Source organism: Ursus arctos, unplaced genomic scaffold (genome assembly GCF_023065955.2).
Source record: "Ursus arctos isolate Adak ecotype North America unplaced genomic scaffold, UrsArc2.0 scaffold_30, whole genome shotgun sequence".
NCBI lineage: Eukaryota > Metazoa > Chordata > Mammalia > Carnivora > Ursidae > Ursus > Ursus arctos.
In genome coordinates this window covers 1,920,153-1,935,971 of record NW_026622986.1, presented here as the reverse complement: position 1 = coordinate 1,935,971, position 15,819 = coordinate 1,920,153, and positions in this window count along the sequence as shown.

Sequence of the window (15,819 nt, the reverse complement as noted above, 5' to 3'; positions counted from 1 at the left end):
GAATTGAGGGTTTCTTTAGAAGAGTAAGTCTGCTTTCCAGAAAAGGCAGGGTCATTGGTCTATTGAGAATGAAGATAATTACTGCTAAACAACAAGTATGTGTTGTCCCTTCACCCAGAAACTGAAGCAGGTGTGCAGGCTTTAGGTCAGATGTGCCTTCTTCTCCCCAGCTGACAGCACTTATCTGCTCTGGCTCCAAGACACCCGAGGTTTTGAACGTCAGCATCGGAGTCAGCGAGGCAGCTTGTCACAGGACGCCAGTGTTCAGAGAAAGCACAGGTATGTTTGCCAAAATATCCTATCTATGCCAGGGCTGGAGGTAAAACCTCTCATTATCCCAAAACCTCCTGTGCTTTTCTCTTTTCTCTAGTTGAGCCACAAAGTAAAACCGAAGTAGCTGTCAGCATTCAGGGTTTGGTGCAAGAATTACTTCGTTTCCCTGCAGGTAGAACTTTGCAGGGGATCACAATTTCTCTGTCCATTTATTGCTTACAAATGTATTTTGACCATCTGTTTCCTAGGAACCCTCTTTTATTAGAAAGGGAAGGTGAGATTCACTCGGTGCCTGTTTGTAACATCTAATTTGTTCCTTCATCTTACAGTGTTTATTCAATTGTGCCTAAGATATGGTTGAGTGGCCAGCATCTAGAGTTAGGTGGTGTTTTTTCATCTGATACAGACTTGGATGATGCCATTTGACAAAGGTGATGTTTCATCATTGATTAGTTTATTCATCAGAAGAGTTAAAATTGGGGTGGAGGAAAATCAAAATTATCCAAAGCAGCCTGTTCCTGTTTAAAAGTTGAGCTTGACTTTCTAGGTTTACTAAATGTATTATCTCTATATTTTGAGGTGCCGTATTCTCTCTGTAGTTTCTTTGGTGGTGGAGTCAGAAGGAGAGTCTGGGAATTCTTTTGGATAGTGGCATGCTGGTGGCTTCAAGGGACTTGGCGTCAGGAGCCTTGGGGGAAGTCTGCAACTGCTTGCCTGACCCTGGGTGCATCTCCCAGAGGTTTTGTTTACTCTTATGAAATTGCCGGCAGATAATGTTCTGCTTAAAGGGAAACCCTCCCATCCTGTTGGTGGGAATGCAAAGTGGTGCAGCCAGTCTGGGAAACACTGTAGGAGTTCCTCAAATAGTTATACATTGAATAAACGCATGATCCAGCAATTGTCTCCTAGGTATTTAACCAAAGGATACAAAAATGCAGATTCAAAGGGGGAACATGCACCATGATATTTATAGCAGCAATGTCCACAGTAGCCAAACTATGCAGAAAATCCCAAAGTCCATACACTGATGAATGGATCAAGCAGATGTGGGATACATATATATAATGGAATATGACCCAGCTTCAGAAAGAATGAAATCTTACCATTTGCAAGGATGTGGATGGATCTAGAGTGTATTAAGCTAAGGAAAATCAGTGAGGAAAGACAAATATCCTATGCTCTCATGCTTGTGGAATTTCAGAAAGAAAACAGATGAACAGAGTGGAGGGGTGATGAGAGAGGCAAACAAGGAAATAGACTCAAACTTGGAGAACAAACTGAGTGTTGCTGCAGGATAGGAGCGTGGGGGAAGAGTTAAATGGGTGAGGGGTATTAAGGAGGGCACTTGTGATGAGCACCGGGTACTGTATGCAGGTGAGGAATCACTAAATCCTACCCTTGAAGCGAATATTCCATGGCATGTGAACTAACTGGAATTTAAGTAAAAGAAGAAAGGAAAAAGTGTTCTGCTTCATGAAGAGTGAGGTAAAATTGTCGTGAATTGGGCTGTACTATTCTATAGATGAGAGTTGTAAAACACCCTGTTGTAGGATACACTAGTTTCTTATCACATAAGGAGTCCTCAGAGCTGCAATGAAAGATTCAGATCTCAGAGCATGTTCATGTTCCACTGATATGTTACAGTTTGCACAGGTAGGAAAGACGGTGGAGAGGAAGGCAACAGAAGGGGAAAGTAGGTGTGAACCTTTCATTAGTTAGCGTTATAGCTTTCTCATGAAAGCCTTGCGCCAGTGTGATTTTGGAAGAAGAGGAGGAATCCAGGAGCATTGCAGGAGACGGGGGAGTTCCGGGTCTGGGTAAAGCTGACAGGGGTCCCAGAGGAGAGCTGAATGCATTCTGCAGCAGGATGTGGGCAGGGTGGGCTCCAGCGGTGGCTGTGGGTCTCTGGGTGAGAGTTGTGACAGGTGAGGGCTGTGTGCAAGTTCCTGGCTGAGGACAAGTGAGGCACAGGGGGAGAGCTGGCAGAGAACCTTCTTCTGGGCCACCAGCCTCACCCAACACACACAGCCTCATCTTCTGTCCCTGTCACTCCAATTCAGAGTTCTCCGAAGGTGAGTGAGAACACATCAAGAGCATTCTAAACAGAGGGGAAAGCATGTGCAAAGGCTCTGGGGCAGGAGAATTCCAGGTATGTCCAGGAGCAGCAAGAAGGCCCTGTGGCCATAGGAGACAGCTTAGGACATGAGCTCAGAGAGGTGACAGAGGGTGACAGAAGGGCCATTCCAGGGCTATAACACCATGAGACCCTGTTTCACTGGGCCATCCTGGCTACAGTGTTGAGAACAGATGACAGAGGGTTGAAGATGGCAAGGCAGGTCAATGACGAAGCTTTTCCAGGAACTCATGTACTGTGGACCAGACAGGTGGCCTTGGATGGAGTGGTTAGACCTATTCTGGGTCCATTCTGAAGATGGAATTCACAGGATTTGCTAATGGGTTAGCTATTAGGAGCAGGAGAATGGAGGAATTGGGGTAACTCCCAGCTGTTGTGGGTTGTCCTGATCGAGGGGAAGGAGAGGGTTTCTTGGGGGGTAGGAGGTAGTCTGTGTTCTGCATGCTGAGGAAGGTGCCTTTCCCGGTGGATCTGCTGAGGTTTGTGTCTGGGAGAACCTTTCACATCTCCTCCCTCAGCAATGCTCAAGTACAAGTATCCCCCACTTTTTAAACGTTCACAGTAAGACACTGGGCTTTCTTCAAAGAACTTCATTATTACCCAGCTTCAGTAAGAGGAAGAGACCTGAAGAGGATTTCCCTCTTATGAAAAAAGGTGAACAGTGAGAATGGCGTTCAGCATCTGTTTTGGGGAGAAGCACGACAGAGGCGGCGTGCACCCCATCCAGCTCCTTCCGCTGGGAACCGCTCTCCGCAGCCAGACACCAGCACTTTGAATGGTGTCTGTGAGCCTCTGCTGTGCTTTATCTTCATTTATGCTGGGCCTCCGTTAGAAACTTTTGTCCTGAGGCCTAAGAAAAGCCAAAGAGAAGGAATTTTGGAGTCTGAGCACACTGTCTAATTGTTCCGTGTAAATAAATGGCCATTCCTTCTTGACACCATTTCTGCTGTGCAAGGTTTCTCAGAAGCCCTGTACTTTCAAAGAGCAGGGAAACCTATACCCCATGCTGGGGAGTTAGTTTTAGTCTCCATATTGGACAGAACCTTTCATGACTGTCGGATTTTCTCACTCAAACATTGAGACTTTGACCACCTTCACCTGTTTCTACCACCCCATCCCCGAATCTGGCACCTACCAATCTGCTCTCAGTATCTATGCGTTCAGTATTTGTTTATTCCTTGTGGAATGTACATGAGAGCATCTGGTATTGGTCTTTCTGTGTCTGAGTTACTTGGCATAAGGCCCCCAAGGTCTGTGTTTCCATGTCTGGTTCTTGTGAATAATGCTGCAGTGAACGTGGGAGTGCATCTGTCTTTTTGAGGCAGTATTTTTGTGTTCTCTGAATCAATACTCAGTAGAGCCATTACTGGGTCATGGGGTAGTCGTATTTATTTTTTCAGAAACCTCCATACCGTTGGTCACAGTGCCTGCCCAATTTCCATTCCCACCAACAGTGCACAGTGTCTCCTCGTCTGCACACCCTTGACCCCACTTGGTGTCTGTCTCTAGGACAATTGCTGTTCCAACAGTTGTAAGGGGATAGCCGATTGTGGGTTTGACTGATGTTTCCCTGACGATATTTAGGGATGTCGAACAACTTTTTCTATCTGTTGGCACCTGTGTTCCATCTTTGTAATGTATCTATTCACATATTCCCCCCATTTTCTTATACAGTTTTTTGTTTGTTTGTTTTGATTTGTAAGAGTGTTGTGTGTATTTTGGATATTAGCCTCTTCTCACACATATGATTTGCGGATATTTTTTTCTTATTGGGTCAGTGGCCTTTTAAGTTTTTGATGGTTTCTTTTGCCATGTGGAAGATTTCAGTTTGATGTTGTTCCACTTGTTTATTTTTGCTTTTGTTGCTTTGCATTTGGTGTCAGATCTGAAGACTCTTTGCCAAAACCAATGTCGGGAGACTTAGTACCCATGTCTTCCTGGAGGTTTATGGATTCAGGTCTTATGTTCCTATCATTCATCCATTAAAAATTTTGTGTGTGGTGTAAGAAAGTGGCCCAGTTATATTCTTCTGCATTTAGTGTCCAGTTTGCCTGTTACCACTCACTGAAGAGACAGTCCTTCCCTCATGGCATATCTTCTGCTGCTGTGTCGTAAGTCAGGATCATCTACGTGTGGGTAAGTTTCTGAGGTTTCTGTTCTGTTCCACTGACCTGGTGTCTGTGTTTATGCCAGTACCATCCTGTTTTGAAGACAAAAGCTTTGTAATCTAGCTTGAAATCCAGGTGTGTCTTGACTGCACCTTTTTTTCTCCAGGTTGCTTTGGGTACTTGGGGTCTTTTGTGATTCCGTACACGTTTGAGGACTGTTTTCTATTTCCTCGAATAATGCCACTTGAATTCAGATAGGGATTTCATCACATCTGTCAATTGCTTTGGGTACGATGGACATGTTCACATAATTAACTCTTCCAGTTAAGGAGAATGGCGTAAGCTTCCATTTGTTTGTGTTGCCTTCCAGATCTTTGACCCATACATTCTGCCTCCCTCGACACTCATGTTTTTCACTTCTTTTCTGCCATGTGTTGAGTGTACTATGTGTTTCTCATTCTTGGTTACTTTTATTCCTAGATTTTTTTTTGATGCAATTGTAAAAGGCATTGCTTTTTTAATTTCTCTTTGCGAAAGTGTGTCATCAGTATATAGAAATGCAAGAAGTTGGGTCATCTGGGGGGCCCCATAGGTGAAGCGTCCGTTGACATTATATCTTGCAGCTATCTTGAATTTCTTTATTCTAACAGTTTTTTGTTGTTTTTGTTTGTTTGTGGAATCTTTCGGGATTTCATGTCGTTTGCAAATAGTGACACTTTTCCTGTATGAATTTCATATCTTTCTCTTTTTTAAAAAAGATGTTAGTCACCCTACAGTACTTCATTTGTTTTTGATGTAGTGTTCCATGATTCATTGTTTGCATATAACACCTAGTGCTCATTATGACACGTGCCCTCCTTAATACCCATCACCAGGATAACCCATTCCCCTATCCCTCCCTATCTGCAACCTTCAGTTTGTTTCTCAGGGTCAATAATCTCTCATGGTTCATCTCCCCCTCTCATCCCCCCCCCTTCACTTTACCCTTCCTTCTTCTAATGTCCTCCATGCTATTCCTTCCATTCCACATAGGAGTGAAAATATATGATAATTGTCTTTCTCTGCTTGACTTAATTTCACTTAGCCTAATCCCCTCCTGGTCCATCCACGTTGGTGCAAATGGTGGGTATTCATCCTTTCTGATGACTGAGTAATATTCCATTGTATAGATGAACTACATTTTTTTGTCCATTCATCTGCTGAAGGTCATCTTGGCTCCTTCCACAGTTTGGCTATTATGGACATTGCTGCTATGAACATTTGGATACAGGTGCCCCTTCTTTTCATTACTCTGTGTCTATGGGGTAAATACCCAGTAGTGCAATTGGTGGGTCGTAGGATAGCTCTGTGTTTAACGTCTTGAGGAACCTCCATATTGTTTTCAAAAGTGGCTGTACCAGCTTGAATTCTCACGAGTAATGTAAGAGGGCTCCCCTTTCTCCACATCCTGACTTTCGTTTATTTCCTGTCTTGTTAATTTTTTTCCAAGATTTTATTGTTTTATTCCACAGAGATAGAGACAGCCAGCGAGAGAGGGAACACAAGCAGGGGGAGTGGGAGAGGAAGTAGCAGGCTCATAACGGAGGAGCCTGATGTGGGGCTCTATCCCATAATGCCAGGATCACTCCCTGAGCCGAAGGCAGACGCTTAACCGCTGTGCCACCCAGGTGCCCCCTGCCTTGTTAATTTTAACCATTCTAACTGGTGTAAGGTGGTATCTCATTGTCGTTTTGATTTGTATTTTCCTGATGGCAAGTGATGTGGAGCCTTTTTTCATGTGTCTGTTGGCCATTTGTATATCTTCTCTGGAGAAGTATCTCTTTTTGATATCTGCCCATTTTCGGGTGTCGAGTTTGAGGAGTTCTTTATAGATCTTGGATACCAGCCCTTTATCTGTAATATCATTTGCAGATATCTTCTTCGATTCTATAGGTTGCCTTTTTGTTTTGTTGATCGTTTGCTTTGCCGAGCAGAAACTTTTTATCTCGATGAAATGCCAATAGTTCATTTTTGCTTTTATTTCCTTTGCCTTTAGAGACGTGGCTTGCAAGAAGTTGTTGTGTCCAAGGTTGAAGAGTTCTTTTGACTTTGATATGAGACAGGAATCCATTATCTTTCTTTACTGATTGTATTCGAGACCTCTGTCTTTCTTGGTGAGTCTAGCTAAGTTTGTCACTTTTGTTTATCTTTCCAAAAAAGGCAGCTCTCATTTTCATGTTTTTTTTTTTTTTTGGTCTTTTTAGAGTCTGTTGGATTTATTTATGCATTCCTTTTTGTTATTTCCTTATTTCTACTAATTTGGGGCTTTTTTTGTTGTTTTATTTTCTACTTCTTTACCACATAAATCAGGTTGTTTATTGGAGAGCATTCTCATGGATTGATGAACACTTGAATTTCTATGAACGTCCCTAGTAGAGCTACTTTTGCTGCATCCCATAATTTTTGTAGGTTGTCTTTTTCATCAGTGTCAAGGTACTTCTAATTTTTTTTATTTCTTCTTGTCCATTGGTTGTTCAGTAGCATGTTGTTAAATCTCCACATATTTTTTAAAGAATTTTTTAGTATCTGACAGAGAGTGAGACAGCGAGAGAGGGAATGCAAGCAGGGTGTTGGGAGAGGGAGAAGCGGGCTTCCCACTGAGCAAGGAGCCTGATTCGGGGCTAGATCACAGGATCCTGGGATCAAACCCGAGCTGAAGGCAGATCCTTAAGACTGAGCCACCAAGGCCCCAAAAATCTCCACCTATTTTTGACTCTCCCATTTTTTTCTTGAGACTGATTTCTAGTTTCATAAAATTGTGGTTGGACAAGATTTGAAGCAGAAGGTGAATTCATCTGAATGAAAGGTTTGTTTCCTGGAGGGTTTTCTGAGGGCAGACCATGAGTTCTGTGGGACGGAGGAAGGTTTTGTGATTCGGGGGTGGGGTTAACCCTTGTTAGAATTACTGACTACTACCATGCAGGCTGTGTGCTACCGTTCACACCGTAGTCCTGATGGACTTGTACTTCATTAGAAATATTTTCTAGGAGGTGTAGGCATAGCCTTCTCTAAAAGAAAGGTGCCATGTGAGTTCATGTCATGACCCCATGTCAGCAACCATGATGTATGGTATTGTGCAGGATCAGAACCAGGCTTTATGTGGGAAGTGACAGAAATAGGGTATGGTGAGCTCCATGACCATAGGTGAGGTCCCAAGTGACCCACTGGGTATTGGGCTCTGTGGATCTGTCTCATCAGGTGCTGTGGAATTCTGGGACACCCTCCTGTCTGTGGATTTGTGTGGAGACAGGTAGACATCAGTGTCTGGCCAGGCACAAGGGTCGCACTGGACCACCACCAGAGGTGCAGCGTGCAGAGGAGCCACGGCTTGGTTTCCACAAAAGCTGACCAGGGTCTGTGACCGTGATTCCTAGCAGCTGCAAGGGGAGAGGAGGCCGGGGGTGGTGCACACTTCCTAGACTTGTGGTCAGGACTAGTCTGGAGCCCACTGAAGTCAGCCACATCAGGCACAGAAGGCCCCCAGTCAGTGTAGCTCTGGGCACTGCTCCCATGGCACATTTGGGCCGGCTCCATGCTGCCGCCTCCTGTTTTTCATCACCATCTTCAAGGTCATGTGCCTCCGCTCTTGCCCCATGGCCTCCGGGGTATTGTCCGTCCTCCATCTGGCCCTCGTCCCTAGTGCCCTGTGCAGTCCGATGCCAGGGTAGCTTTCTCGAGACAAACATCTGGACCGGAGGGAACACTTCCATGGATCTCGTGTGATGCGGGGATGATGCCCTGCCCTGGAAAGGGGCTGCAGGTCACCAATCAGTTGAGCCATGTCTCCCTTTTCAGCATGGCCTGCCCGCCCCTCAGTCTTCTTCAGGGAAGCTCTCCCCACTTTCTGAGATGACAGCTCTGAAATTAAAAATGAATGTTATTTTACATAAATCTATGCCTTAGTTCATCCATGGCATGTCTTTCAACCCTGTTAGTGTTTTTTTTTTTTTTTTTTTTTTAGCAGTTCTGAAGGGCTGTCTGTTCAAGGAGGGGATGACCTGGGTGGGGCAGCTTTCCCATTCATCTCCCTCAGCAAGTCTCTGAGCCCTGGGGCCAGCTGTCCCAGTGAGGATTGAGGGACCCGAGCCAGCCCATCCTGAGCCCAGGCTGTGTCAGCTGTGTAGACGGATGCGTGTCGGAGAGGTGGGCAGCTGGTATGGGCCAGGGCAGGCAGTGTCTCCTTCTCATTCCTTCCCTCCCTTCCTGCAGAGGTAGCTCAGAGCAGCCTTCAACCCCTGCATCTACAGATCCCTTGACCTATGCCTCTTGTGTTCAGCTGGTGACCTTGGAGTTTCGCATGGATTCTACCTCCCCTACCCTCTCCTGTAGCAGTTCCTGGATCAGGGGAGGGGTCAGACCCTTGTCTGTTTTTGGTCTTCTTCCTGTCCCGCACCATGCCCACCCAACTTTGCATCTTCCATGTATGTGCTTGGAAGCAAGCCCATCCACAGGGAACCTATTAGCCAACTGGATCCAGGCAATGAACATTGAAGTAGAGATCCAGGATCCATAATATACCTGCTCTGATACCTGTCCCAAAGTCTGTGACTCTCTCACACTGAAACAGAAACAATAATAGCTTTCTGGACTGTGAAGTGACATCTGTCTCTACTTCCAATCTTGAATGCATAGGTGCTGAGCCTGGACAGAAAAGGACCATGGCTCCCGTGGGCTGGGATCCACAGTAAGAACTCAGTGAAAACTGAATTCAAGGCATAGAGAGAATAATTATTGTAGAATGAATTCTCCCAAGTAGGGCTTATGCACAGTGCACAGGAAAAGATTTTTCAAAGAGGTTCCTGAAAGAAAAATCTTTTTTTAAAAATTTATTTTAATTCCACTAGAGCTAACATACAGTGTTACATTCGTTGCAGGTGTACAATAGAGTGATTCAGTAATTCTATATATTACTCAGTTGTCATCAAAAAAGTGTCCTCTTAATCCGCTTCGTCTATTTCACTCATTCCTCTATCTACCTCCTCTCTGGTAACCATCCGTTTGTTCTCTATTGTTAAGAGTTTGTATTTTGGTGTGTCTCCTTTTTCTCTTTTATTTATTTATATTTCTTTGTTTCTTAAATTCCCCATAAGAGTGACATCGTATGGGATTTGTCTTTCTCTGACTGACTGATTTCAGTTAGGATAATACTCTCTAGCTCCATCCATGTGTCTGCAAATGGCAAGGTTTCATTCTTTTTCAAGCTGAGTAATACTCCATTGTGTGTGTGTGTGTGTGTGTGTGTGTGTGTGTGTGTGAATACACACATCCATCATCTCATTTGTCAATTTTTCTACAGACTCTTGGGTTCCTTCCATATTGTGATATTGTAAATAATGGTGCAAGAAACATAGGGCTGCACGTATCCTTTTAAGTTACTGTTTTCCTAGTCTTTGGGTAAATACCAGTAGAGTGATTGTTGGATCGTAGGGTAGTTCTATATTTAATTTTTTGAGGAACCTTCATACTGTTTTCCACGGCGCCCACCACAGTTTGCATTCCCACCCACAGTCCACGAGGATTCCCCTTTATCCACATCCTCCCAACACCTGCTCTTTGTTGTGCTTTTGATGTTAGCCATTCTGACAGGTTTGAGGTAATACCTCAAGTCCTTTGGATTTACATTTTCCTGATGATGGGTGATGGTGAACATCTTTTCACGGGACTGTTGGCCATTTGTATTTCTTCTTTGGAGAAATGTCTGTCCATGTCTTCTGCCTATTTTTTAACTGGATTATTTGTTTTTTGGGGCTCAGGTAGTATCAGTTCTATATGTTTTGGACACTATCCCTTTATTGCATATGATCTTTGCAAATATCTTCTCCCTTTGAGTACGTTGTCTTATTATTTTTACGTTTTCATTGTTCTTCTGCCGTGTGGAAACGTTTTATTTTGCTGTATTCCCAATAGTTCATTTTTGCTTTCATTTCCTTTGCCTCAGGAGACAGTCCAGAAAAACGTTGGTATGGTCCATGTCAAGAAGTGACTGTCTTCCCTCCCGTAGGATTTTTATGGATTCAGGTCTCATATTGAGGTATTGAAACTGTTTTGTGTTTGTCTGTATTGTGTAAGAAAGCAGTCTAATTTCATTCTTTTGTGCGTAGCTGTCTAGTTTTCCCAACACCATTTGTTGTAGAGACTGTCCTTTTCCCTTTTGATATCGTTGCTTGCTTTGTGGAAGATTCATGGACCACATAATTGTGGGTTTCTGTCTGAACTTATATCCTGTTCCTTTGGTCACTCTGTCTATTTTTGTGCCATACTGTCTTGTTAGGATGACTGCAGCTTTGTAGTATAACCTGAAATCTGAAATTGTGAGTCCTCCAGCTTTGTTTTTCTTTTCCACATTTTACTGGCTGTTCGGAATCTTTAGTGGTTCCATACAAATGTTTAGGATTGTTTATTCGAGGTCTTTTATTCTTTAATTTAAATTCAATTAGGCAACTTACAGTACACCATTAGTTTCAGATGTAGTCTTCAATAAATTATCAGTCGTGTGTAACACCCATTGCTCATTGTATCGTGTGGCCTCCTTAATGCCACTCATCCAGTTACCCCCCCCCCAACTTCTCCTCCGGCAATCATCAGTTTGTTGTGATAGTTCAGAGTCTATCATGGGTTTTCTCCCTCTCTGATGACTTCCCATTCTATTTTCCCTTCCTTCCCCTATGGTCTTCTTCCTTGTTTCTGATATTCCACATAGGAGTGAAAGCATATGATCATTGTCATTCTTTCATTGGCTTATTCCACTCAGCATAATACCCTCCAGCTCCACCCAGGTCGGTGTGATGGTAAGTATTCATCCTTTCTGATGGCTGAGTAATATTCCATTATATATATGATCCACATCTTCTTTATCCATTCATCTATCCATGGTCATCTGCACTCCTTCCACAGTTTGTCTATTATGGATATTGCTGCTATGAACACTGGGGTGTATGTGTCCCGTCTTCACTACCTCTGTCTCTTTGGGGTAAATACCCAGTAGTGCAATTGGTGGGACACAAGGTAGCTTTATTTATAACTTCTTGAGGAAACTCCGTACCATTTTCAAGAGTGGCTGTACCGGACTGCATTCGTACAGGTGTGTAAGAGTGTTCCCGTTTCTCCACATCCTCTCCAACATGTATAGTTTCATGTCTTCTTATTTTTAGATATTCAGCCTCATGTGATATGGCATCTATAGGGGTTTAGATTTGCATTTCCCTGAAGCCAAGTGATATGAAGCAAGTATGCATGTATCTTTTGGTCACCAGTACGTCGTCATCAGTGTAATAACATCCCATTTTAATCCATCTCAATACCTAAAGCTGGGTAGGGCCTGAAATTGGATGATGCCATCAGTTGGAAGTGTGAAGAATTTCAAAAGATCTCTGTGGAGAGCAAGTTTTAAGGTCAGTGTGAAGCTACTAATTGGATCTGGTGAGATCTTTGAAAGTGGGGGTTCCCTGGGATGGGCTAAGGGGGCCCTCCGATTTTCCTGCTATGAATCCTTGCTGTAGCCCCAAACGGACAGTTTTCTGCTGTGGGGCAGGCTGAGTCCTCTAGTCGTGCAGAGGTGAGCCAATGCCTGTTACCTTGGAGGCAGGCAAATGGGGAGGGGACCCTTAGCAGAAGACCCAGGGTTAGGTTAGGCCTCAAGAGACAGCAGGTCTGAACTGCCCAGTGCTCAGAGAACTCTCAGGCCGACTGAGATGAGGGCACAAGGGCGGGTGAATGTGAGCCTTGGGGTTTCATCCAGAAGGGCCCACAAATGTCAGAGTTCACCAGCAGGGGCTCTCAGGGGGTGCCCCAATTCTCTTGCCCTGAATGCTCTGTTGTGTCCCAAAACGGTACAGTTTCCTGTGGGCTGCAGGCTGAGTCCTACGGTGGGGATTGGGTGTCTCCAATCCCCCGGAGTGGGGTGCCAGGACCCTGGGGAGGGGCCCCTCTGTGGTCAACCTAGGGTAAGGTTTAGGGTCCAGGATCCCGGCAGGGCCAATCTGCAGGCTGTGCGGCGAGCTCCGTGGAGTGCTGAGATGAGGCCATGGGGGAGGGTGAGCATGGGCCTCAGGGTTGGGGCATGGGGGCTGCCAAAGCTGAGGACAGGCTCCGGTGGCCTCCCCAAGTTCTCGAGCCCTGTATGCTCCATAGAGCCCCAAGGGGCACGGTTTCCTGCGGGGTGGTAGGCTATGTCCTGCAGTGGGGCTCAGGTGTCCCCAGTCCCCGGGGCTGAGGCCCCGGGCCCCGGGGGAGGGCCCTCACCAGCCGACCTAGGGTCAGGTCTACACCCCAGGAACCCGGCAGGCCTGATCTGCTGGCTTTGCGACGAGCTCAGTGGCAGGCTGAAGGGAAGGCATGGGGCGGGATGAGCGTGGGCATCAGGGTTGGGGTGTAGGGGGCCGCTGAGAATCGCTAGGGGCTCAGGTGGGTCCTACCAGTTCTCCTGCACAGGATGATCTGTGGCGCCCCAAGGGGCATGGTTTCCTGAGGGGTCGCAGGCTGAGTGCCGTGGTGGGGTTCAGGTGTACCCAATCCCCAGGGTCAGGGTACAGATTAGGGTATGGGTTAGGGTTAGGGTATGGGTTATGGTTAGGGTACGGGTGAGGGTAGTGGTTAGCGTTAGGGTAAGGTGAGGGTACGGGTTGGGGTTGGCTTTAGGGGTTACAGGTTAGGGGTTATGGGTTATGGTACGGATTAAGCTTTAGGGTATGGTTTAGGGTTTATGGTTAGGGTTAGGGTAGGGTTAGGGTAAGGGTTAGGGTTTAGGGTTAGGGTTAGGGTTAGGGGTTAGGGTTTAGGAATTAGGGTTAGGAGTTAGGGGTTAGGGTTACGGTTAGACCCCAGTAGGCCAGCAGGCCCAATCCGCCTGCTGTGCCACCAGTGGATGGTCAGCCGAGGTGAGGGCGAAGGTGAGCGGGAGTGTGGGCCCCTGAGTTTTGGTGTGGGGGGGCTTCGAAGGTCACCGGGGGCTCGGAGGGACCTGCCCATACTCCTGGCCTGAATGACCGGCGGCGCCCCATCAGACCGGGTGGCGACGTGGCAGGAGGGTGAGTTAGGTGCTGGTGCGCGGTGTCCCCAATCCCTGGCATTGCTGTGCCAGGCCCCTTGTGAGAGGTCCCTCAGTGTCCCACCTAGGGTTAGGGTTAGCCCCCAGGATGCCAGCAGGCCTGATCCGCCGGTGTGCGGTGAATGAAGGTGTGGGCATAAGTGAGGGCGTTGGCGAGCGGGAGCGTAGTACCCAGCATTTTGGCGCAGGGGGCCTTCGAATGTCGCCGGGGGTTAGTTGGGCCTTGCCCATTCTCCCGCCCTGAATGACTGGTGGCGCCTCTAGCGGCCCGGGTGGCGGCGGGCCAAATGGTGAGTCTGGTGCTGTGGCTTGGGGATTCCCAATCCCAGGCGTTGCGGCACCAGGCCCCTAGGATGGTCCCCTCGGTGGGCGACCTAGGGTTAGGGTTAGCCCCCAGGAGGCTGGCAAGCTTGATCCGCCCATGTGCGGGGAATGGTGTTGTGGTCTGAGGTGAGGTAGCTGGCGAGCGGGAGCGTGGGACATTGCATTTTGGCTTTGGCTCGGGGTGCCTTCGAAGGTCGCAGGTGGCTCGGAGGGTCCTGCCTGTTCTGTCGCCCTGAAGGACTGGCAACACCGCTAGCGCCCCATTTGGCGGCGGGGTGGCAGGGTGAGTCCGACGCTGGGACTTGGGGGTCCCCAATCCGTGGCATGTGGCACCAGGCCACTTGGGAGGGGCCCCTCGGGGGCGACCTAGGGATAGGGTTAGCCACCAGGAAGCCAGCAGGCGCGATCTGCCAGCTCTGCAGCGAGCAGAGGAGTGTGCCAAGTTAAGGGCGCTGGCGAGCAGGAGGGTGGGAGCCAGAGTTTTTGCACGGGGGGGCCTTCAAAGGTCCCAGGGGGATTGGAGGGCCCTGCCCGTTCACCCTTCCTGAATGACTGGCAACGCCCCTAACACCCTGGGTGCTTGCAGAGTGGCAGAGTGAGTCCAGCACTAGGGTTCGGGGGTCCCAAATCCCCGGCATTTCGGTGCCAGGCTCCTTGGGAGGGGCCCCTCGGGGCCGACCTAGGGTAGGTGTTAGCCCCCAGGAGTCCAGCAGGCCCATTATGCCAGCTCTACATCAGGCGGAGGCGCAGGCCGAGGTGAGGGCACTGGCGAGAGGGAGTGTGGGGCCAAGCGTTTTGGCGTGGGGGGCCTTTGAAGGTCGCCGGAGGCTTGGAGGGCCCTACCCGTTCTCTCGCCCTGAAAGACTGGCGGTGCCCCTAGCAGCCCGGGGTGCTGCGGGGCGGCAGGGTCTCTGGCACTGGGCTCGGGTGTCCCCAATCCCCGGCGTTGTGGGGCCAGGCCCCTTGGGAGGGGCCCCTCGGGGGCCCACCTAGGGTTAGGGTTCATCCCCAGGAGGCCGGCAAGCCCACGCTAAGTGGTTCTGGCAATGTAACAAAAATGCCATACACTTATCTGTAAGAAATAACAGTGTACGGGAACCTTCTTAGCCCTAACATCATCCTTTGTGAATATGGAAGGCAGCCCCAAAGGGGTAGTGGATGTCTGACGAAAGGGTTAAGCACTTTTCTCTGAGTCACCACACTATACAGGGAAAGACCAATGTACATCATCTTTCATGAGTAGGAAGCATGAATGAAAAGGTTCTGGAATTTCGAAGACTCTGACCCATCCTTCTTGGTAATAAACCACTGTGTACAAGAAAACACATTCAACTCTCATCAGCCTCCTCAATCCTGATTCCGATTCAACTTTGGGTGTGTAGGACTAGGGAAATGTCCACATCTTATTGCTAAGAAAGAACGATGTCAGGGTAATGTCCTTCAAGTCACATCAGCCTTCCTGAAGACGGAAGCAGGAATCAAGGTGGTTATGTTACCATGAGGTAAAGAAGATGAGCATATAAGTGAGAAACAACTGTGGGCAGGAAATCTCTTCCAACAAACAGTGTCTTTGCTTAATGTTGAATCCCTATGTTAAGTGGTTGTGGGCATTTGTGAGGTCAAAATCTTAAGTGTTTTGTAAAACCTCTTGGCCATTCACAGATGAGACTAAGGTAGTTGGGGACTCCTAGGCAGTGATTTGTCCACTGTCAAAAATATGAAAAGATAAAAGAGACAGATGAGGTCTCCTCAGGCATTGTCCTTTATTCTCATCCTCCGTGAGGATGGCCATCCCTGGACAGCTCAGTGGCAGGGTCTCATTCACAGTGGGGGCATCTGTTCCTCACAGACATCAGGCAGGGAAATGAATTTGGTTCTCTGTGCCAGCCCAGCCA